General features: G+C 53.0%; 3 pseudogenes; 1 reads left to right on the forward strand and 2 right to left on the reverse strand.

Moving 5' to 3' along the window:
* Positions 1-1,429: 1,429 nt before the first annotated feature.
* On the reverse strand, positions 1,430-5,873 carry LOC147911710 (melanoma-associated antigen 10-like; annotated as a pseudogene).
* A 7,491-nt stretch (positions 5,874-13,364) lies between these two features.
* LOC147911711 (protein EOLA1-like) lies at positions 13,365-14,679 on the forward strand (annotated as a pseudogene).
* A 1,347-nt stretch (positions 14,680-16,026) lies between these two features.
* Positions 16,027-17,490, reverse strand: LOC147911712 (heat shock transcription factor, X-linked member 3 pseudogene; annotated as a pseudogene).
* Between the last annotated feature and the right edge of the window lie 4,104 nt (positions 17,491-21,594).

Raw genomic sequence — 21,594 nt, forward strand, 5'->3', positions numbered from 1 at the left:
TATGCAGCTCAATAGGACATGGAATATGCAATAGGCTAAAAAGGATGTTTCGTAAATAAAACTCACTAAATCTTCCCAATTAGGGGATATATGTGAAAATTTGGGGGTGTGGGAATCTTCCCAGCTGGATGGAACATAAAGCTCCTAGAAACAGAATCAAGGACCAACTCCTTCCCTCCCTCCAAGCTGCTCTTCATCCACACCTCTATTTCCATTCATTTCACCCCCACCAAAAATCTAGCCCTGGATTGCAATTGGGCAAATTAAACTGAAGATAATTAAGATTAACACCTAATTTATGCTGTGGGCTCCGGCTCTCCCAGGCCTGGGAAAGGAGTGCCTGGCCACTGACTTCTGGGCTTCACTTCAAAGGAATGCGACCGTATTTCTCAGTAAATCCTTGCAGATTGTGCGTATAAAACTCGTTCTTCACTGTTGTTGGACTGCAATGTGACAAGAGCCCAGGACACCTTCCCTTCCTGCCCCAGGTGGAGATTTCTCTCTGGTTTACCCGGGATCTAAAAGAAACTTTTCAGATCACTTTTCCACTTCAGACTTTCCTCTCAGCCCTAACACACAGGGTCTGTGAGTCTGGCCACTGCCAACACCCAGCTTCATTACAATCAACACCCACAGAAGGAATCGCAGTTTCCCAAAGCCCCACACTGCCTTGGCTCAGAGCATTTACACTTGAGTACCCTCCTGGGCCCGCACCACTGCTCACCTTCTTTTACTTGTTCTGGAGGGACACCTCACTACCTTCCTTCTAGGACTGCGGCTCTTAGACTCTCAGTCTGTGGGTGGGGGGCATCCTCCTTACCCTCCTTTCCCCACTACTAACACAGGGCCTTCCAGAGAGCAGAGGCTCAGCAAAAGTCTGGGGAAGAAACGAGCCAGTGAGTAGAGATTTCATTTATTACTCATTTAATTTCTTCTACATTCTTGAATAAGCTAAGAAAATCAAGGTATCTACCTTTTCATTTATGCAGAATGATAGACTAAAAATGATAAGAGAATTCAAAATTGCCATTTAAATTTCTTCTCTATTTTACTGCTAAGTTCTTTTGCATTTCCAAGGAAACTCCTATTGCAATGCCAAGTTGTCTTGTTTCAGACTAAATAAAATGGAAGGTTCCCCTCCTCCTTTTTTTTTACAAAATAGCAAAACTTTATTTTAAACTGAATAAACAGCAATAAATGTGTGACCAACGTCATTCACAAACTTAGATTCGGAAGCTAATAAACTTTATAGTAAAAGTAACAACATTTTAAAATACAAAAAATAGAAAAAGATACATTTCAAAGCCCCCCCTATGGAACAGGAACACAAAGATGTTACGCTCTATGATGCCCTCAGCCCCAGCCTGGCCCTCCAGTGCTTAGATCATTGACTGTCTTCTTAAAACACAAAGGGAAGACTATGCCTTAGACCTCACTCATGGAAAGAGAAGCTACTGGGCACGGTACTACAACTGGCACTGGCTGTGGCAGTAGCACTATCCGTGCTGGCAATTCTGGCCTGGGCTCTCTCTTCCTGATCTCTCAAAGCTTCCTCGTACCACACTGGGAAGGATCTGGGGTCACTCCCAATGACACCGGCCAAAAACTCCAGGAGACTCATCTTGCTGGTTTCAGCGTGGGCCCTGGGACCCCACAGGAACTTCGTAGCATGGAGGATCGCTGTTGGGCACCTGCCGGTCTCCAGGTACTGTTCTTGCACCCAAACTTTGGTGATAAGCTCCTGGGCTCCCCGTAGATGAAGTGCTCCATCCCGGCATACACCCCCATGACACTCAGCGCTTCCCAGGCGTCCTCCTCAGGCGCAGTCACCCTCCACGAAGATTATGCTCAGGATAAGTATCAGAATGCCAGTCTTGGGCATGCTCTGCTCATCGCTCAGCATGCCATCGTAGGTGAGGCCCAGGGTGGTGACCAGGACATAGGAGTGTTAAGCTGGGGTCCACTTCCTTCACGTCAACGCCAAAGACCAGCTGCATGCACTCAGAGGCTTGGCTGAAGATCACAGGAAAGTGGTCCTGGTAATCTCTGATGACCAGAGTCAGCATTTCCGCCCTTGTGGTGGGCTCCTTTGTGCGATACTTGAGGAGCAGGAACTCCACCAGATCAGCCACCTTGTCCTCAAGCAAGTTTCTGGGAAAGGACTCAGTTTCTGGCAGGGCCTGTGAGGTGCTCAGACCCTCCTCTTCTTGGCTGCTGGAGCCATCGCTTTCAGACTGGCTCAGTGGAGTGGAGGCCATGGCAGCGGGGGAGAGGCAGGCACTCTGAGGGCTCTGGGGAGGACTCGGGGTCCGGGCAGCATCATAAACCTCCTCCGGAGTGCTTGAGATCAGAGGATTGCAAGAGGAAGAGGAGGAGGGAAAGAGGAAGGAAAAGAGGAGGAGCAGGTGGAGGAGGATGAAGAAGCATCTTCTTCCACAACCACAGGCACCAGTGCACCCACGAGGTTCTGTGTCTCACTTTGGGACTGAAGGCCTTCCTCAAGCGTGAAGCGCCGGCGCTTTGGAGCCACGAGGCATGATGACTCGTGACAGGGCAGCCGGCAGGAGCGTGGGCAGTTGACCGATGGGGACCCACGGGCCTGGGGGAGACAGGGAGAGTGAGCAGCCTCGGCTGAGAGATGCACCCTTGGCGGCTCTGACAAAGGCGACTTACAGGCCCCCTCTTTAGGGGGACTCTTGGCTTCGCAGGGCTCTGTCCTCCTGGGCGGCCTGCGCCCTAAGAACCTGAAGGAGGAAGTGAGGCGGCTCCTCAGGGTGCACCCAGCACAGCCGAGGTTCTGGGGACAGCGGTGGGGTGGGGTGGACTCGGGCGCTGCGGGGTCTCCATGGTTCTGGCATGGGGAGACCCTGGGTACACGTTCAGGGTGTGTACCTCACCTTGACTCCTGGCGCTGCCTGGAGTCTCCTCTGCTCTGTGACCTGAGGACACGAGCCTCAGACCAAGGGCTTCACCTGCGGGTTCCTGGAGCCCCTGTAAGAGGAAACGAGGGGGCACCTGAGGGTGCAGACTGCAAGCAGAGCCCTGGGCCCCCAGTGCTGACAGGAGTGGCGGCCGGACTCTGTGAGGTCCCCACTGTTCTGGAGTGGGTGGTCCACTCCGTGCTCATGCAGGGTCCTCACCATTCCCCTGGCAGCCCCTGGGCCCCACCCCTCTGCTGCCCTGAGGCAAAACTCTCAGAAAAAGTCCACACTCCTCTGAAACTGAACAGAAGGAAGTGAGGGGGCCCCACATCAGTCCACACCTGCCCAGGGGCTAACAGGAAAACTTCGGTGGAGTTCCATGTGTCCTGGGATGGCTGGTCCGCTCAATCTTCACCTTGGCGCCCTCAGGGCCTGGGACAATTCCCTCTGTTGACCTGAGGCCGCCCTCCTTAGGCAAAGGCCTCGTCTCCTGAAGACACAGGAAGAGGAAGCGAGGGGTATCAATCCACCCCTGATCCCGGTCTCCCCATGGCAGACAGAAGGGTAGAGGAGGCCTGGGCTCCATGCGTCCTGCTGACTGTGTGGGTGGGGTCCCCTCAGTCCTCACCGTGACCCCTGCCAGGGCCTGGGATCCTGCCTCAGCTGACCTGATTCCGGAGCCTCAGACCAAGGCCCTCCCTTTCCTGAGACCACTGATCTGGAAATGAGGACAGGCTCAGGCAGACAGGCGCTGCTGGGGGTTTCAGGGCTGACATTAGGGGCAGGCCAGATTTCTGAGGGCCCCCTCTTTGTCCTGGGGATTGGGGTACACTCACTGCTCCCTCGAGGTCCTCACCTGGACTCCTGGCGAGAACTGGGACTCTTCTCTCAGCTGACCAGGCGTGCTTCCTCAGATGACCTGGCGTCGTCCTCTCAGACCAAGGTCCTCACCTGCCTGAGGGCTCTGAGAGAAATGGGAGGAGGCACCATATCCACGCCAGCCCCTCACCCCCCACATCCCCCACCAGGATCACAAAAGGCTGGCAGAGGGACCAGCCCTTCTGTCCTGGGTGTGGGTTCCCTCAGACCTCGTGTAGGTTATTAGTCTTTCTTTTCTCCTGCCAGGGCCTGCCCTTCTTCCTGACCCCGCACCTGGATAGCTGACATCCCCCTCTGAGCAACACCTCTCCTCCCTGAGGACTCCCCACATTCCCACCCATGGTAGAAGTGAGCATGCCATTGAGGACCACCGCCAACTGTTCCGTCCAGTGTTGAGAACAGGGGACAGCAGGACTCTGTGCGGCCTTTCTTTTCTGAGGTGAGGGGTATTTTCAGCCCTCATGAAGGGTCCTCACCTTGACACCTGACAGATCCTGGGACTCCTCCCTCTGCTGACCTGATGTCCCGCTCAGACCAAGGCCTCACCTCCCTGAGATGCCCCATCCCCAACCACGTGGCAGAAGTCAGAGCAGGGTACATCCAGCCATCCTTGTCCGGGGCCTCCCGAGGCTGAGAACAGGGAAGCTGGCCTCTGTAAGTTTCCTTCTCTATTGGGGTGGGGAACATCCATGCCCTCTGTTCCTCCCAAAGGGTCTTGTTTTGCGTCCTGGAAGATCCTGGGACTCCTTCCTCTGCTGACCAGATGTGGCTGCCTCTGCTCACCTGACACCGTCCCTCAGAACAAGGCCTCACCTCTCAGAGAGCCCGAGGCACAGGGGAGTGAGGATGCACCACCAGCCACCCCTGCCTGGGGTCTGCAGGGGTGATGGGGGGCAGGGCCGATTTCAGTGAGGTCCTCCTCTGGCTGGGGAGGGAGTCCCCTCAGTGTGCTCAAGGTATTCATACTTACTCCTGGCCAGGCCTGGAACCATCCCTTCTGCTAACCTGAGGATGGGTTCTGCAGGCCAAGGCCACCATCCCGCTGAGACCCCGAGGAGGAAGTGGACAGGCCACTCTCCTGACATGCTGCGTGGCCTCCAGGGACTGACCACGGGGCACATTTCTGTTGGGGTCGCCTATGTCTGGGCTGGGGGTCTGCTCAGTCCTCCCTGGGGGTCTAGGGACTCCACCCTCTGCTGACCTGAAGCCACATTCCTCACCTCCCTAAGACCCCCGAGGCAGAAGGCAGCAAACGCCTCCTCGGGTCATCCTGCCCTGGGGCCTCCCCAGACCAGCACAGGGCCACAGGATCCCTGTCTGTCCTGGGGTCCAGAGTCCCTCAGGCCTCCCTCAGCGTCTCCCCTTGACTTCCAGCAGGCCCTGGGCCGTCCGCTCTGCCCCCCTCAGGCCCTGCTCCCTGGACCAAGTCCCCGGTCTCTCTCAGTCATGGATGTGGAAGTCGGAAACGCGGCCTGTGCTCATGGCGCCCTGGCGCCTCCGGGAGCTGCCCGGCAGGGCAGCGTTTCTGTGGGGCCCCCTCTGTCCTCCCTCAGGGTCCTCCCCTTGAGCCCTGGCAGGTCCTGGGATCCTCCTCTGTGGATCCGAGGCCCTCACTGGCGGAGAGCCCTGGGGAAGTCTGTGGAGGTCACCTCAGGCCACTAAGCAGGGCGCCCAGGGCTGGCGGCAGGGGCCGACAGGGATTGCCTGGGGCTCCTCGGCCCTCCCTCTGCTCCTCTCCTGAGCTCCCAGCAGGGTCTGGGCCGGCCTCTGCCCCTGAGGCCGCTCCCGCAGACCCAGGACTCCCCAGCAGGCTCCTCTGAGGGCGAGGTGGGGGCCGGGGGCTCCGCCTGACCACCCTGCCCCTCCCAGTCCCCGGGGTCCCTCAGGGCAGATGGCAGGGGCAGGCGTGGGCGCCCGTGGCGCCCGGAGTCCTCCCTCCCGGGGCTACCTGGACGCCTGGCCGGGCCTGGGCTCCTTCCCTCTGCCGCCCAGGGTCTGGCCTCCCACCGTGAGGCCCTCGGCTCCCTCAGACCTTGGAGGCGGAAGCCAGTGGACGTCACATCCGGACGCCATGGCCCGGGGTCTCCCAGGGCTGATGGCAGGGGTGGAAGGAGTTCGGATGTTTCCTCGGCCCCACCCTCTGCTCCTCACCCCACTCTGCCCGGCCTGGGCCTCTAGCCCTCTGCCCGCCTGAATCTGCACCCCTCACCCTCAGCTCTGACTCCCCTGGTTGTCTGAGGAGGGGGGCGCGGGGGGGGAGGTCTGCTGTCAGCCCTGCAGGGGCCCCGGGAACGCACAGCAGGGGGGTTGTGTGGGACCCTGTGCTCTGGGGCTGGGGGTGCCCTCCGGCCTCCCTGGGGAGGGTCCTCGTCCACCCTGGCCGAGAAGGGCTGCCGTCCCAGGGGAGGTGCTGGGTGGGGGCTGCGGTGCCCAGGGCTGTGGGGGAGGTCAGAGAAGAAGCCCCCCTTCCCGTGGGGGCTTCTCTGCACCAGCCGGCCCAACACCGTGAACCGTTCCTTTTCTGGATTTCATTTGTCCTGAAGAGGCTGAGCAGCTGCAGGGGCTTCCCTGGATGGTCGTCGGGTCTATGGTGACCTCGTGTTGCCTGGTTAAGTGCAGGGATTTTCACTTTTTAATCTTCCTTCCTAGTAAGAAATACATTATGCGTCTCTGCCCGCTGCAGCTGTCCTGTATCTATAACACATATGTAGCTTCTATGTGCGTATAGACACATATGTGTCCACACCACGTGAATATACAAATAAACTGTATACATTCATATGCGTTTCTATTAGTCTTTATAGATACATGTAGACTATATATATGTGTGTGTATACTTATTTTATGAAAGAGTACCTTCTCTTTCTCTATGTGATTAGCTCTGATACTCAATATTCTGTTTCTTGTCTATTCTTTATATTCTATTAAAGTAAGAATCCTTTGTAAGGCCAGCCCTCACCCATTAAGATGTTTTCAGGTTGTGATTAGGACAGGCCAGAGTCAAATGCCTCAATCGACCCATCTTTCCTGCTGGCCTGGTTTTGCCCCAGGGCCACTGGCATGTGTGGTCTGAGGGCCTGCTTCAGATATGTGCAGTGAAGGAGGAGCAGAAGTTTGAAACCTTTCCTCCTTCCCATCATCTGCATCTATGCAGCCTACTACCCTCCCAACTTGGGTGCTGCTGCCCACTCCCCGCCCCCCCAAACACAAGTCTTGGGCTCACCAGTCTTGAGTCTCCCCCAGGGCTTTCTCCTGGTTTGTTATTTAGATTTCATTGTTCATATTGTGTGTTATTTTTGAAGCCTTTATTTTTTTTTTTTAGAGCCTCTTAGGTCCCCAGAAAAATAAGGAGGAAGGTACAGAGATTTCCCACTTCCCCTCTGCCCCCACACATGCATAGCCTCCTCCATTATCAACATACCGCACCAGCGGGGGACATTTGTTATAATCGATGAACCTACATTGACACATGGTATCCCCCTATATCCATTGTTTACATTAAGGTTCACACTTGGTGTTGTACGTTCTATGGGTTTGGACAAATGTATAATGACATGTATCAATTGTTCGAGTGTCATCCAGAGGAGTTTCACTGCCCTAAAAATCCCTGTGCTCTGCCTATTGCTCCCTCCCCTCACATCCCTTGGTGACCACTCCTCTTTTGCTCATCTTCATCATTTGCCTTTTTCAGAATGTTAGGTATATTTGGAATCATACAGTAGGGAGCCTTTTCAGATTGGCTTTATTCCCTTGGCACTATGGCCTTAAGGTTCTTCCATGTCTTTTCATGGCTTGATAGCTCATTTCTTTTTTGCACTGAATCATATTCCATTATCTGGATGTACCACAGATTATTTACCCATTCACCTACTGAAGGACATTTTGCTTGCTTCCAAGTATTGGCAATTGTTAGCAAAGCTGCCCTAAATACCTGTGTGCAGGTTTTTGTGTGGACATACCTTTTCACCTCTTTTGGGTAAATACCCATACGTTGCTGGATCATGTAGTAAGAATATGTATGTTTGGTTTTCTAAGTAACTTACAAACTGTCTTCCAAAGTGGCTCTACCATTTTGGTCTCCCATCAGCAATGAATGAGAATTCCTGTTGCTCCACAACCTTGACAGCATTTGGTGCTGTCAGTGTACCAGATTCTGGCCATTCTAACAGGTGTGTAGTTATTGTGTGTGTGTGTGTGTGTGTGTGTCTGTGTCTGTGTCTGTGTGTGTATTTAATTTCATTCTCCATTCTTTGGCTTTCCAGGGTTGATTTTGGGAGTGGAAGACAGACGTCCGAGCTTGCTTATCATCTTCGCCGCTATAGTCTTTTAAGAATTGAGTTGCCATCTTTGCACTATTCTGTTCTCCCTCAAGGAATAGAGCATACTGCTCCCTTTATACTCCTTCTACCTGAATCTATCAGTAAACTTTTATCGTTGCATTCCTCAGATCTTGTGTATTTTTCTTCAAGAGCTTCTTAGTTAAATTTTCATTTTTGTGGCTGTTGTGAATGGAGTGTTTTCTGTTACTACACGTTCTAAATAGTTTTTGCTTTGGTGTGGCAAGGCTCTTGATATTGTGATAGTTGTGATCTGCCATCCACTCTTTTTCTGAAGTCTGTTTTCCTTTGAATATTCCATGTGCCCATTCCTCTCAATTTTCCAGGAAGGTGATGATCTTGTCCCACAAATATTAACTCTTTCTTTTCAATACTCATTCTTGTCATGTATTGGGATATCCATAGCTCTAGCTTTGTGCTCCAGTGCAGCCTCTAAAAGAAGAGGTGATTCCACATGTCTGTGACTTGTCTCTGACAAGAATGCTTCTAGCATTTCACACATCAGCGTGTTTGCTGTTGCTTTCAGGAAAGGAAATTCCCTACTAAACTTGTTCCACTAAAAGTTTTTTCCATAAACTCTTGGTGAATTTCCTTAAAGGATTTTTATGTACCCATTGATGCCATCAAGGATTTTCTCTTTTTTCCCCCACTCATTTGTTAATGTAGGGAATTACAGTTGAAAGCATTTTCTAATTTTTAAATCATATTTTCATTCGTTAGACACAGCCTGTTTGTCCATTGAATTCACTGCTATGTTGAATATGCTATTCATTTATTTAGGATATTTGCTGCAATGGGAGTGATTTTGGCCTAAGCATTCTTTTCACGGTGGGGTCCTCCTCTGGTATTTAAATCAAGGAGAACTAGCTTGGGAAAATGAGTTGAACAATTGCCCCTATTTTTTATGGTGTGAAAAAGTTGACCTAAATGGCAGACCGAGTTCTTCCTGCCCATTTGGAAGAAGTGGCCTCCAAAACCGCCCTGTCCTGGAACATTCGAAGGTGGCTGGAGCTTAAATACAGTTTCAGTTTCTATTGTACAACATAGGTTTTCCATTTTTTCTATGGATCCATTTGGCCATTTTTTTAATGGTCCGTGTTAGATAGGATATCAAATGTAATGACATGATATTTATGATAAAAGCTTTGTATTCCAGAACGTCTCAAACATGCAAACAGTAAGGAATAGTATCATATACCCATCTACCTGACACCCAGTGTCACCAGTCTTCCATACATTTTCCTTCCAGATTCTCGGAGGTCATTGACACGCTGAGGCTTTTATTTAGGTCTTTCAAGTGACATCACAAGCCTGCAGATCGCTAGGGCTCAAGCTGGGAAAAGGCAGAGCCAGGCTGGCTAACTTTTGAGAGTCTTACCCAGAGCATCGGAGGCAGCTTCCAGCACATTATGTGCACTTAATCCTGTCCTTGGGGATGTCATCCCACTTCTGGCTGCTTTCTAGGAGAAAATGCAGGAAAGGTAATTGGAAACATCATAGCAAGAGGAGGTTGAGGGTTGTCAATTAGGAACTTCGATGTGTTTCACACCTTGAAAGAGCTTGTGTGAGCAGAATGGTTTCAAAATGAGCACATGCAGGGAAGACCCTCCAATTCCATGCTGTGCTGTGAGAGAGAATTGGGAAGGTGGCTCCAGGGCTACAAGGAACCGTGCAGCTGGGAGTCCAGAGGGCAGGCCCAAGGCAAGAGGTTCCCTTCGGCATTCAGGGCATCCATCCACCAGGAGGACCATCCCTCACAGAGCTTTGGGTTTGGGGTTCGGAGCAGGAAGTGGGCCTGGAGGAGGTCCTGATGCCTCCCCCAGGGCCAACTCCCACAGCCCAATGTTTTCTCCCTGCCCCAGCCCAGGAGCCCTGGCTGCCAGCCCGCACAGGTCTAGAACAAGTTATAGTATGTTTGCACGGTTCTGACATGTCAGATGGACAGTCCTCAATAGCAGATTTTCAGCCGGAAAGAAAAGCTGCCTCAATCAATGTACACAGGGATCAGAAGACATATACTGGTTGAGAATCTTCACAACTTGGAGGGAAGCTACATCTCAGACACACAGTGGCAAGAGCTGCGTCTACTGACCACCTAATTTGTGCCGGGCCTCTTGCATACAGGTCACATCATGTATAAACTCACACCAATGCCTTGAGCTTGTACTAGTGCTATGCCATTCTACAGATCAAGAAATTGAGGCACAGAGCATTTACATGATTGTCTCGGCTTAGGAGCAGCAGAACTCCTATTCAAGCGCTGAGCTTAAATGCGGATGCAAAGCCCTGTCCCTGCACTGGCCTGAGCCGTCTCCCCCACAATCAAGGGGCTTCCAGCGATCCNCCGTGGTGACCTCACNCGTGAGGCCTCGTGCCACATAATTGAGGGCCGCAGGGATGCCAAGCAGTGGTGCCAAGGAGAGCCTGGCGCTGGACCCTTCTCGTGGCCTCTCCCAGCCTCATCGGGTCACCATCTCTCCTGACATGGGGACAGACGGGGGGCCTTGGAGGAGAGGTAGGGTCTAGGATGGACAGCGTGGGGATGGAGAAGTTTCCACCTGGATGTGCGTGTTGGAGGTGCGGGGCTCTGAAGGCTGCTGTTATGATCCGGCATGGGCCCTGCTCTCCCAGTCACCTACCCAGTCTACTCTCATTCTCTCCCAGCTGGCTTGGGGCTCAGCGTTCTCCTGCAGGCTCACTCCCGTGGGCAGGCTGGACACCAGGCACACAGCAGGGCAGGAGTTCAAAGCACAGTGTCCACAGGGCCGGAGGCTCTCGTGCGTGCACACAGGGGTAAGTGTCTGCAGGACCCTTTGCACAGGCCCTCCGTCTGAGTGCTGGGCAAAGGTGGCTTTGCCCCTTGATGCTGTCTCGTGGATAGCCCTTGGCATCACACCCTGCATCCTGCTGCCAGCCCAGACCTATCCCTATGCCCAGCCCCAGCTCAGGGGCCAAGAAAAGGCAGAGACCTGGGACCCCGTACTTGCTCACGAAGGACCCTGGGTGAGCTGCCAGCAATACTGGCCACAGAGGAGGGCAGGTGAGAGCCAGGGAGAAGGTCAGCCCCTTGCCAAGGAGGCTGGAGTTCTGAGCAGGCTTTAGCCGTGGCTGGGGAATGGGGGCTTCTCAGACAGGCGGGACCATGGCTGAGTCCCCTCACACCAGCCCCTCAGGGGGCAGGCTCAGGGCATCTGGAGAATGTCAGAACCTTCCTCCTTATGGGCAGGGGAGCTGCCGTGTGCTCTGCCCCGCCCTATTCAGGACTGGCTGGGGTCCTGGGTGTTGTGTACCCCCACAGAGGCTGCTGCAGAGGATGCTGCACCCTGGAAACGCCTCCGTGACGCAACCTGTGGGGTGCCTGGGGCATCCCAACTGCTGCAGCCCTGCGGTCCATAGCTGCCCTGGGTGAGTGGAGTCCCACACCAGTCAGTTCCCTCCAAGAACGGGCATGCGGTGTCCCTGCTTCCATCTTGGAGTGCCCCGCAGGGGTCTGGTCTTGGGACTTGTCAGGATGGTCCTGGTCCCATTTCATGATGTGGTCCTGTGCTCCAGCTCACCTCTGGCCACATCTGCTACCACGCCCCTCCCTTGGCCAGCCCAGGGCGGTTCAGATGGGATCTAGCGGGTGCTCCTCCTTCCATCTCTCCTGGCACAGCTGGCCCTCTTCACAGCCTGCCTCCTGGGACCCAAAAGCCCTCTCCTGCCTGGCTCCTTTCCAAATCCACCTTTGAGTCTGGGGGTGTCTGAGGCCTGGGGGAGCCTCCTGCTGACCACCCCTGCCATCTGCTGGAGCTTTTCGTCTGCTCAAACTCTCTGCTGGGGACACCAAGGTCCTAGCTGGTTCTGTGGGTGGCTGAGAAGACTCTCCTTCCCCGCTCTGGCTTGGCCTCAGAAAGCAAAACCTCAGAGTCACCCTGACCAGGCCATCAGTTTAATCAAACCTTTGGCATTATACAGGGAACTGCTTGAAAATAAATCATCATCATAGCGATTTGTCACACATTCACACGGCAATTATTATTATTTACCAGCCGTGAGGAGAGTCACCAAAGGCTACATCACGTTGTGCCAGCTCTCCCTGAACGACAACTGTCCTGAAAGGGGATTCTTATCTGGGGACCTCCAAATACAGATATATGCACAAGAACATCGGCACTGGGGACTGAGCAGTTGTTCAGTGGGGAGAGAGGCAAGGCAAAGCCCCACCCTGTGCAGACCTAGGAGGCCAGGTTGGGGAGGGAGTGGGCAGAGTGGGCAGCAGGGGTGCTGGGGGTGCCGGGCTGAGCCCCAGGAGGAGGACACCCCCAATCCCTACAGGGCCATTGGGCAGCTGGCCTCCTACAAGAGACGCATCACAGTCCTGAGGGGACTGAGGGGTGTAGCAGAGGGGCCTAAGGGTGCAGGTGGCATGGAGGAATTCCTGCAGCCAGCTTCCTGTGGGGCGGCTCCTCTTTCGAACACCTCCAACCCTGCCCAGGGCCTCGAAGGCCAGAATCTGACATCTCACCTCTAAGGGTCCAATGTGCACGCCTTAAGTCCCTGGGTGAGGAAACAGCGTAGTCTGTGTCCCATGTTGTCACGGCTTGAGAATTAACCCACGGCCCCTGTGGTGCCTTGTATAAGAACGGCTGTGACAAACAATGCATCTGCTCCCATTGGTGGCAAAGGGTCCTCACAGGACCCCACCTGAGTACAAGAGGACTGGTAGTGGGGTGTCCCCGTCAGTCCAGGGAGGAGAGGAAGACAAGATGTGGAGGAGCACTTGATGTCTCTCCAACGTCTACTAACATACTCATTTCTAGTATGATTTTGACCTCAGTTCCTACCACTCTCTCCTCTGGAAATTTCTGGTTTCCCTGACATCTCAGAGCGTTTGCAGCTTGATGGGAAACTGAAGAGAAACTCCACCCAAATCGCAGCTCTGCATAGTTCCCTCCTTGAGGCTATATTATTCAATTTCAGCATGGGGTCTTCCCCAGCAGGGTGCACCTAACTCAAAGCTCCCAGAATTCCCATCAGAGACCACCCCCTTCCCTCTTTTGCCACCTCTCTTCCATGCAAACCCCCTATTTTCCTCCATGTAACCCCACTAAAATCCAGCATTGCTTACAAATGACCAAAATAAACTCCAGGGAGCAGTGAGCTTGAATGCTGGTGCGTGATGTTTATTGACATTCATTGTTCGTTGTTTCCACAGGCCACCGGAGGCCCGAGGAGCCCTGGGGAGATGAAGTTCAGCTGCCTCTCCTTCCGGCAGCCCTATGCAGGTTTTGTCTTAAATGGGGTCAAGACCCTGGAGACGCGTTGGCATCCCCTGCTGAGCAGCCACCGCAACTGTACCATCGCCATCCACATTGCTCACAGGGACTGGGAAGATGCCGCCTGGAGGGAGCTGCTGGTGGAGAGGCTGGGGCGGACCCCCGCTCAGATTCAGGCCTTACTCTGGGAAGAGGAAAAGTATGGCCGTGGAGTGATAGCTGGCAAGTGACGCGGTGCCGAGCACTGCTCAGACACCTTGCAGGGCTGCCCCCAGGATCTTGCTCAGGAGTTTTGTGGCTTCTTTTCTTTTGAACTGCTGGGTGTGTGGGCTGTGTGGTTTCTTTAAGCACCACACGTTCAGAGGGGCAGCAAGGGGCCCTGGCCTGGGGGTCGGTGGGCTGAGGTTCCACGACCTGGGGTGAACTGTTTCTCCATCCTAGGCCTCAGTTCCCGTGTGTGATCTGAGAGGCAGGGACAGGTCCGAATCTGCATGTGGTGTTTGCCCATGTGTCTGTGTGCTTGCGTGTGCATGTGTGTGGCAGAGACCATGAGAGGCAGCAGAGCACGCAGAGCGGGTCGGGGTGGCCTGTAGACTCAGGCTGCCTGCCTGGCCTCACATGCGTGTCCCACCCCCAGTGCCCGCTGCATACTGGGCAAGTCCCCTAACCCCTCAATGGTTGAGGTCCCACATCAGCTCCTGTCGCCTGGTGAAGTGCTTGGGGACCCAATGGCCTGTAGGTTCCCTGCAGCGGCCGGGGCCCTTGTAATCTGTACCTGCTGCCCTCAGCAGTCTGACTAAGACCTGCCCATTATTTTGGTGGGGTTATTGAGGCAAGCCCCTCTCCTCCTCATTGTCTCAACCTTGGCCTCACCCGGAATCCTGTTGACAGAGTTTGGCACGTCAGAAATGCTCACTCCGAGAGACCCAGCTCACTCCGTGTCCATTGGGTGACATTGTCTTAGTCTCTAGTGGTTGTAACTTTGAAACCCATGTTCTCTCACAGGCAGGCCTTGGTTTATGGAAGAGAAGACATCTCTGTGCTTCTCTCTTTGTGCACAGGGCTCGTTGACATTGGGGAAACTTTGCAGTGCCCAGAGGACTTAGCTCCTGATGAGGTTGTGGAACTGGAAAGTCAAGCTATACTGACCAACCTGAAGCGGAAGTTCTGACTGTGCTTTCAAACCCCAGGTGGTTACTGGAGCCCATAGCCAGGAAAGGCGGAAGGGATATCTTCCAGGTAGACATCCCAGAGCACCTGATCCCCTTGGGGCAGGAGGTCTGATGAACGTGGGATCCTCGGAGGAAGGTTACTGAGAAACCAGCTAAATCATGACCTATCAACTTGCCGTCATACCGCGGACGTGTAAATCGGGTTCAATATGGATTGGCACCGCAGTGGAGGGTGCTACCCACCATGTGCTGTGCGTGTAAACAGATTTCTCCACTCGGATGCAGGGATGAGGAAGCGGGACTTTGCTTGCAAGATGTCTCTCTGGGCTCAGGAACAGTCTCAAGGACTTTGACCTTCAGGAAAAAGGGAAAGCTGCCAGTAAATGTCTTGGCCTTGCCACTAATTTTGGTCCAGCTGATTTCTGGATTCTACGAAGAAATATGTTTTAAGAGAACTCGTTAGTGTTCTCCCCTCTCTTTGTTCTGGTCGAACTCAGAATGTTTGAAAAACATCCAGGGGACGTTGTGTGAAGGCTGGGAGTGGGTGCTGAATGATCGCTCGAGAGTGACCAGCCCTGGATGGCCTCATTCCTGGTGAAGAGGACATCAGACTTGGACACAGAGCAGCTGTGTGTCCTTGCGAATGACTGTTGCTCTGTTGTCAAGTGTCCCGTGGCTCACGGAGCGTGCATGTTAGACATGTCACACAGCTACTTCATGTCCTTCCTGTCTAAATACAGCTCTCTTGGATGAGTGATAGGTAGTGTTGTTTATTTTGTGGGAAATCTTTCTTTCTTTCTTTCTTTTGGCCATTTCTTAGCAAGGTTTCTAGTGGTTGTTACCCGTGAGGATGACGGGCTTTCCCCCAGGCATTGACTGGAATGACCTGTCTCTTCTGAGTCAGACTGCAGTGGTTGGACATCCCTGGGCAAGTGGGGTGGCCCTGCTATTAGGTGGACCTCTTTGGAAGGCCCCTGGCTCTTGGGCCAGAGACGTCCAGCTCCTGATCAGAAACTTCCTAGTATCATAGGGGAACCCGTGAGGAAAGACTCTCCTGTTTCAAGATACATGCATAGTGTAAGGCGATACCCCCAAGGTCAAGAGCCAGGCTGTTCTGTCTCCTGACCACCAGGCAAGGCTCAGGGAACCAGGTCTTCCAGGGCTTGCCTCAGTACTCCCTAGCCAGATCCTCGGCTGAGTGTGTGAAAATCATGCTTCTTCAAGTGAAGGAGGACAACAGGGACCAAAACCTGTTTGGGGCCGGGATTTCCCCACCTCCTCAGGCTTATCTGATGAGGTGTGTGTAGTATCAAAAGTTAGGAAGAACACCGACTCACAATTCTCATTAGATTGTTTATTTACTCCCATGAAGTTTTGCATCTTGGTTATAAAACGGTGATGTTTATCTGTCACCGCTGACCTGTGAGCTTAGGGACCTGGATTGTCCTTGCACTGCTACTTAGAGTACACATTTGTAATCTGAGGAGCCTTCCTGCTCCTCATCCCGTCAGGGGCCTCGTATGCTGAACATGACTGAAAGGGCAGCCAGCAGGATGAAATAACTGGTGTTGTACAAGGACATCACAAAATCGTAATCTGAGTAATCTGGGGGGCTGGCGGGTGGTTCCCCTGTGCCGTCCCTTCTGGCAGTAGCCAGGGGCACAAACATATCATTCCTGGACGGGCCCTCCCCACTTGGGCTGCCTGGCTCACTTGGGTGATGGTTTGCCATGGTACGTCTGGCTGCACAGGTCACAGAACAGATACCAGAACACGTGAACCACCAGCTGCCACTGGGTCCCTGAGCATCTGGGGCTTCCTTCTGGGCCTTTTTGTTGGCTTCTTTGGTGGGTTCATTGCGATGGCTTCTTGGGGAGTGCCTCGTAGCTGCTACCTGCTTCTTTCTCTTGGGAGTTGTTGCACTGGTCCCTGGGCAGGCGATAATTCTCAGGTCTCCTCTTCTCCGAATGTTCTCAATGAGGAGAGGCTTGTCTCTCTGAAAGTTTGGTTTTTGTAGATCTGAAACGAAATCAATCCTGTTAGTCATTCTGGGAGCAAATATTCACCCCACCCAATCATAGTGGTCCTGTTCTTCTACGGAGAAAAGATCTTTTTAAATTGCTGTCAAGTTTCGTTATGCCCTAGAGCCTGAGTTCACTAAACATACAAAATGCATACGTTAAGGTGCTAATATATCTCCTTGACATTAACTGACCTCTCAGAGTCTTTAGTCATACCTGCAGATTATCTCTAAGGGGGTTGTAGTTTCATAGGAACATCTATACTTTCTCATCTTTCCATAAATAATGTCTCACATGAAAGAAAGTTACCCCCAGAAATTAAACCCTTTCAGTGTATCATTCATCTTGGTCTACTAGGAAGATATTCGAGTGACAGAGAACATAGGAAAGGGAAGGACTTTCTACTTTACCATCATTCTCTTGTTCCCTGGAGAGTGAGCCGAAGAGTCGTCTGGACGTATTTTGCTGAATCCGTGGAGATTCAGTTGGCGGATAAAAGTCTTCAAGCTGTCTGTTTCAAAAATTCTCGCTGCACCTCTCCGGTTAAGAATCTCCCTCTGGAAAAGATCTCCTTCAATGATCACGGTGTCTCCATCGTCATTCCAGCGCACAGACGTGAAGGCGCTGTCCTCTGCTAACATCCAAAGCTTTATAGGGAAGGAGAGCCCAAGAAGATCGTTTTCTTCCATGTGGGCGGTGCCTTGGTTTGGATCCTGTGGTTGTAGGTCTTCTTGGGGGCCTGGATCTTGGCTCACGGCTTGGTCCCTGTGGTTCTCCAAAATCTCCCTTGAATCCAAATTTGATGAATTGGATGAATTAGATGGGACCCCTGTTGCTGACTCTCCATTACTTGATGGGGCCAGCTCGGCTTGATCTATCTGGTCAGTACTCTGACTAGCCATGGAGCTAGTCTAGATCAGGAGCACGTTCTACCCAAGACCGTATCAGTGAACTCTCGAGTCAGAAATGCCTTCAGTCAGAGCGGGGACGCCCAGTAAATACTGTCCACAAAATTCTAGAGTCTCGGTAGTGGGGCAACCAGCTGCTTAAGTCATCATTCTCTTTCGTCAACGCATGATGTCACAAGGGTGGCTCACAGCTAGTCTGTAGAGGGAGCCCTGGCTAAGTGTGGGGGAGGGGAGGGGTGCAGGGTCCCAGCTTCTCTCTTTTCTAAAAATAGAGAACAGTATGGTTCAAGTTCCCAGAAAAGCCTCCCACCTGCTGCCAGGCACATTATTTCATGGGGCCAGGCCCTGGATGGGTTGAGAAATCTTGATCCTATCTCCACTCACACCCCTAAAGACAGGGAGGTGGGCCTGTTGCTGAGCTCTCTGATTTGCTCAAGGACCAGGCCCTGGTTCGTCCTAGCTTAGCTCCCACCAAGACTAGGTGGGTCAGATGGGCCCCTGGGAGACTGCACCTCCCAGAAGAGGGTGGTCCCTAGCAGGCTGATTGGCCTAGTCTAGGTTGGTCACCCCCTCCCTTTCTGCTTTGGTCTCTTCCAGCTACTCCTGCTGGTTGGTTGGTCGGTCCTGCTCAGGTGGGCCCAAACAAAGAGTCCTGTTTTCTTGCCCCTGGGTCAAGTTGTCCCCAGAGTAAGGCTGTGCTGGAGCACAGTGGGAAGTGCTTCTCAGGTTGCCCAAACTCTGTCACCCAAAGCACTGGCATGTGAGTGGGTGGACGCATCTTCCACTTTGCGTGAGAGGGAGTCTCCTCTTAAGCTCTGCTTGTCCCCAAATCTCATCCTTCTCTAGGTCACAACAGAATTGTCTCTAGTTTCCATTTCTTCCCCACAGAAACTATTCTCATTGCCCAGGACAAGCTGATTTTGGGAACACCTGTGTTTGCCCTTTTCAAATCACCTTCCCCAGACGCTCAGATTCAGCCTCCCTTGAGCCTGCCTCTAAAGCCCGATTTCCTTTCTTCAATAGAGTGGTTCGGCTTCTTCTCTCCCAGATTTCTGGCCTCCCACTTCCAAATTGGATCTCATTTGGTACATCTCCTTTTAATTACTTGATTTGTGGGGGCCTGCCTGCAAGGATCCTAGGTCCTTTTCCCAGCTCTGCCACTAAGTAGGGTCATCTGTCCCTCCCTGAGAGTCAATCCTTTGTTTCTAAAAGGGGAGTGCAAAGAGGGTTTGAAAGAGAATCTCCCAAGATGCCTTTCAGTCTAGGGACTGTAACCCTTAAGGGAGACCCTAGGTCTAGATTTGGGCTTGGTCTGTGGTCTTTGTGCTTCCAAACAGGTTTCCAAAGTGTTCATTCAAGAAGTCAGTTTATCCTGTAGGGTCATGCCCTCAGAGTCTAAGAATTTAAATGGAGGCCATTGGTGGCTCCTCAGAAGAGGTCTCCTAGAGTCTCTGGATGAACAGCCAGCTTCCTTCAGTTGCACACCCAAGTGTTTTTGCTTCAGTGAGCTCTTTAAAGACTGAAAATGAAATTTCCCTGTGGCCTGTGCTAGCTCATGAACTCTGCCGATGACTTATACAAAGGGACTGGGCCATTGGTGGGAGAGGAGAAAATGACGCGGGAAACCACAGCCTGGCATTCTGCAGAGAGCAGGTGTTTCCTTGATGTGCTTTAGGCACTCTTACCTCCTGAGTCTTCTGTAGGACCGTTAGCTCGTCTCCTTTGTTTCAGGAGTCACCGAATTACCACTGGGGTCAAGAATCTAGGACATGAGGCTCACCTTGTCCTCTGAAAATGAAACATTCACAGTGCTGACTTCAGTGTAGTTGATGAAATGCGTTATGGAAATGGCCTCCCTCGACTAAGCCTTCTCAGTCCCAGAATTTCAACCCTGGGCCCTGTGGCCACCAGTCCGACAGTCTTTATTAGGTACCTACCATGCTCAAGCCACTTTGAGAGAAATGATTGGTTGGCTCTTCAGTGCTCCAGAGGCCCCAGAGATGACCCATATGTGTCGCTGCCTTATGGACCAAACCCCTAGAGTCAGGTAACTTGAGCAGAGCATGGCTGATTGGGCTCCCAGGACAGCCACCCCAGAGGGAAAGTGATTTCTGTCTGGACTGGCTGCGGCTTCTGCACAGCCTGCAGCCATGGAGAAAGTGCATAGCTCTGGGCTATGGGGCCCAAGGCTTGGGACCACCAAGGGGCAAGCCTGGTTGTATGGCTTTTTGTGCCTCCCACTCCTCCCGGCCCCACTTCGCTCCCTGGGTCCCAGTGGGAGCTGCCTGCTTACTGGTCTCCCTCCCCATCAGGCACCAGCTGTGCCCCTGTAGTTTACATTGCACCTGAGGGGTCTTTCTCAGCCATGGCTCAGACACAGGCCCTCGTGACATCCGAAGCCTGCCCTTTCCAGTCCCCCGGCCACTGTGTTCCTCTTACCCACTCATCATCTGCCAGCCCAGAGGCCTTCCAGCTGCTTTCACTCATCATCTGCTGGGCTCCAGCCCCCACTGGGCCACTGGCGCTAAACTCTGACACGCTGGGAACTCCAGTCAGGAATGGTGCTCGTGCTGCCCCCTCGTATGTCAATGCCCTTCTCCATCCAGAGGCTACTCAGCCTGTCGGGGTCCCGCTCCAAGGCTGCCTCCTCAGTAAGGTCTTCCTCCCATCCCAGATCCCCCTCACAGCTCCTTCCCCACAGCCCAGCGGCCACGTCCAGTCCCAGTTGGGTTGCTCCTGCCCCCTGTGAGGTTGGGTGGGTCTGTCTCTCCCTCCAGACTAGGAAGGAGGACCTTGAGGATGGCAGAGACCATGATGTGAACCCAGTCCCCAGTATACATGTTGGAATGAAGGAAGTTCTGTGTCACCAGGACCTGGGTGGGGTTTAGTGTCCTTGAAAGCAGCTCTGCCTTGTAACAGCGACCATAGGAGCAGATGTGGAGGGCTCCTGCATCACTGGCTATGGGAGTGCTCTGACGGTCTGTGCCATTTGCTCTTCAGCACAGTCCCTGGGCAGGTTCCAGGAAAGCCCCAAGCCTGGGCCGTGGCAGGTGGAGTCACGGGCCCAGCTTCCACCCTGAGGAAGAAGTAGAGCCAGGATGGGGCCCACAGCCTCACCCCCAGACGGGGGCCTTCTGTGTGCCGTGAAGCCACCTGCACACTGCAGGACAAGCAGCAAAGGAGAGTCTTTCTTGTCTGGTGATGTCTCATTTTGTAGTTGTCCAAGGCTAAGGGCATGCTGGTAATCATGTCCTAAGAGGCTAAAAATGGCACGGGGGCCATTGGGTGAAATGCGCCTTTCTAAAGGAGCCACGTGCAAGCTTTGTTAGCAGCCTGCTTCCTCCCCTTGCCTTAGACAGGGAGGCCTGGATTCTAGGAATTTCCACTAGGTTTACTCTCCTTCAGGGACATTATCCCAGTAGGAATTGTGGCATTCAAGTCAGTCTCAATCAATCTCTCTCTCTGGTGTAAAATCTTTGAGAGTTGGAAACAGAACAAGCCTCCTGATGATTTTTGCCTGTTGGAGACCCTGGAAAAAGGAAGACCACTTGGGAAAGAGAGGCAGTCTCCAGATGGAGATAGACTTGTAGAGATTTAAAAAGCAGTGTTCAGGTTGTGTTATACTGACGAGCCAAAGAGGCATGACCTGTGTGTATGGGCCCCTAGGTGGTATATTTCTTCACAGCAGTCTGAGTCCTGTTGGCTTAAAAACCTGCCAGCACCCAACTCAAATTTTCACATATCCAATTGTTTCTCACAGTGCTCATACTAGCAGATTTTTGGCCTTTTAGAACCTGCCTGCTTTGTGTACCACACCAAACCTCAACCCACATCTACTAAGAATAGATAAGATAGAGCCTTGTGGCTCTAAGACCCCAGGCCACTGCCCCAAACCGCTGAGCAACATCGCTTAGACACATGGGCCCCCTCTCTGATGCCTCTCTCCCAGCAGCTCTCTTGTCTTCTTCCCGTAGTCCGATCGGGCTGCTATAACAAAAGACCACAGACTGGGTAGCTTATAGACAACAGAAATTTGTTTCTCATCGTTCTGGAGACTGGAAGTCCAAGGTGCCAGCATGGTGGGGTGATGGCCGTCCT

This window comes from Ceratotherium simum, chromosome X (genome assembly GCF_057802395.1).
Source record: "Ceratotherium simum simum isolate JZ-2026a chromosome X, ASM5780239v1, whole genome shotgun sequence".
Lineage (NCBI taxonomy): Eukaryota > Metazoa > Chordata > Mammalia > Perissodactyla > Rhinocerotidae > Ceratotherium > Ceratotherium simum.